This window comes from Suncus etruscus, chromosome 6 (genome assembly GCF_024139225.1).
Source record: "Suncus etruscus isolate mSunEtr1 chromosome 6, mSunEtr1.pri.cur, whole genome shotgun sequence".
Lineage (NCBI taxonomy): Eukaryota > Metazoa > Chordata > Mammalia > Eulipotyphla > Soricidae > Suncus > Suncus etruscus.
The window spans coordinates 29,643,489-29,645,108 of record NC_064853.1 but is presented as its reverse complement, the minus strand read 5'-3'; the positions used below and the strand labels follow the sequence as shown (position 1 = coordinate 29,645,108).

Sequence of the window (1,620 nt, the reverse complement as noted above, 5' to 3'; positions counted from 1 at the left end):
AGTTGATGTTATCTATCTTATTATTTTTATTTCTTGTTCACCATTTATTACACTGTGTTCTGACACACTGAAATGTGAAAACAGGCCAAAATTTGGGTTTCATAATACAATTTTTCATCAACTTCTCTCTTTGGATCAAATGCCTCCATTTGTTCTCAGCAGCTGAAGTTCACTTTCCCGATGTACTGTTTGTAGAAACCAAAGCTGGGTTCTCAGCCCACTGAGACGACTTTTGAAACAGGTACCAGGGCTCCATCCTAAGTAGTCACAGGGCCTGAAGACAGGCATTACTGTGCCCTGCAGTCATGCTTAAGGGCTGAAATCTCTCTTCTGCGGGCATCTACAGGGGCAGCATGGCAGGCAGAGGTGCGGCTGGAGCCCACCCTCTGTGGACAGGTGCAGGACTGGGCCCTGTGCTGCTATCTATCTTCTTTTGATAGCTGGATTTCAACTTATTTTTCTTTTCTCTTTGATTCAGTGGAAAATCAAAGTGTCAGGTGATGTTAACTTCTGTATTATCAGGACAAATGCTATTTACTTTTGGGTTCCTGTTCCTCCCTTGGGATGACCTTGACAAGGACAGCATTTAAAATTACATAAATGAGAAGAATTAAATAAATATAGGACTAGATATGGTAGAAAGATATATCTTTCTCATTTTTATCTCTGTTCTTTTTTTCTAGCCAAACAATTTTATTTTATGATATAATTTCCAATGAAATTAAATGCATTTTAGTTTGTAATTATGATTACAATCTGAATCTATGTTTTCCCTAAAATTAGCTAAATTTCTTTTTAAAAATATGTTGTTATTTAATTAAAGAGCTACAAATTAAAAGTTAGTAATAGTGCTCCTTTCAACAGCACATATATTAAAATTGGAATTATACAGAGAAGATTAGCATGGCCCCTGCATAGAGATGACGCACAAATTCGTGAAGCGTTCCATATTTTTAAGATATTTAAAAAGTTAGTAATAGTTGACTTTTAGGTACATTTCAATACGACCACTCACTGTTTCCATCACCAGTGTCAACTTCTTCCACTAGTGTTTCCATATTCCATAATCTATAAGTCCCCCTTCTTAATTTCTCCACCTGCTATCTTTATAGGCAAATTACAAAGTTTGACGGTTGCAACTTAGATCTCAAGTTTTCAGAGTGGTTGAGCCTATTCTTTGGATATACAGCTATACAAGTCTCCCACATCACTAGTATAAACAAAGCCCCAACCTTTGTTCCTCCATTACATCACTTTCTCAGATTCTTTCTTCTGCTTTGATTACTTTCCTTCTCTTAAGTTCTGAGGTCAAGGATGATCTAAAACTAATTTTTAAAATAATGTCTTATGTACAAACTATTCTTTTTTTTTTTTTTTTTTTTTTTTTTTGGTTTTTGGGCCACACCCGGTAACGCTCAGGGGTTACTCCTGGCTATGCGCTCAGAAGTCGCTCCTGGCTTGGGGGACCATATGGGACGCCGGGGGATCGAACCGCGGTCCGTCTCCTAGGCTAGCGCAGGTAAGGCAGGCACCTTACCTCCAGCGCCACCGCCCGGCCCCACAAACTATTCTTTATTGACTTGTGATATTGTTCTTATTTGTTGAGTCACACCCGGCTAT

At 38.5% G+C, this 1,620-nt stretch overlaps 1 non-coding gene across 1 annotated transcript; it reads left to right on the top strand.

Annotated features, from left to right (window-relative positions):
* Positions 1-848: 848 nt before the first annotated feature.
* Positions 849-955, top strand: LOC126013050 (U6 spliceosomal RNA). Its single transcript, XR_007497386.1, has one exon. It is a non-coding gene; the product is annotated as a U6 spliceosomal RNA (small nuclear RNA).
* The last annotated feature ends 665 nt before the right edge of the window (positions 956-1,620 follow it).